This window comes from Camelina sativa, unplaced genomic scaffold, assembly GCF_000633955.1.
Source record: "Camelina sativa cultivar DH55 unplaced genomic scaffold, Cs unpScaffold05058, whole genome shotgun sequence".
Taxonomy (NCBI): domain Eukaryota; kingdom Viridiplantae; phylum Streptophyta; class Magnoliopsida; order Brassicales; family Brassicaceae; genus Camelina; species Camelina sativa.
The window spans coordinates 1-591 of NW_010926146.1; the positions used below are offsets into that span (position 1 = coordinate 1).

Here is a 591-nt window from a genome sequence, read left to right on the forward strand (position 1 = left end):
TACCTGTTTGGTGGAACTTTGTTCGGCAAAATAAGATACCGAAGTCCATTTTTCAATTGCCCCCGGTGCAACTTGGGATGAGAAGGAAGTTCACAACCAAGAAATGCTTCTAGCTCTGTAGTATCTATCTCAGGGGGCAATAAGTCTAGATCTTGTCTCTCCGCAACGATGCCATCTGGCCAGGCTGTTCCAGCAGCATGTGGCTCATCTGGTCCAACAGTTGCATTTAGAATCTGAGAATTTTTTCTCTGAAAAATTGACACATATTGAGTCTGTTAAACACAAACATAGTTCAAAAAAGAGTACATGACGCAAGACTAGAACATATAAGGAAAATAGTGTAGCTTTACGAACCAGAGAAGAGGTCAAACGAGACCTCAACAAACTAAATGAACTTCTGTCGACAAAGGCACTCGGTAATGATCTTCTGATTCCGGGTTGACTTCTTTTACAGGTAAAACAGAACTTGCGTCCCTGAGAAAGTGATGTCCCAGTAGCTTCTTTTCTGAAAATCGCGTTTCGTTGTCCCAGAACAATGCTCCTTTTCAAACGTCCCCTGTTCGCAGTTGGCTGTGCCCTTTGACATCAAAA

At 42.6% G+C, this 591-nt stretch overlaps 1 long non-coding RNA gene across 1 annotated transcript; it reads right to left on the minus strand.

The window, feature by feature from the left end:
- Positions 1-115: 115 nt before the first annotated feature.
- Positions 116-572, minus strand: LOC104774736. The gene is made up of 2 exons (XR_765476.1): positions 355-572; positions 116-248 (listed from the first exon to the last, which is right to left on the minus strand). It is a non-coding gene; the product is annotated as an uncharacterized LOC104774736 (long non-coding RNA).
- Between the last annotated feature and the right edge of the window lie 19 nt (positions 573-591).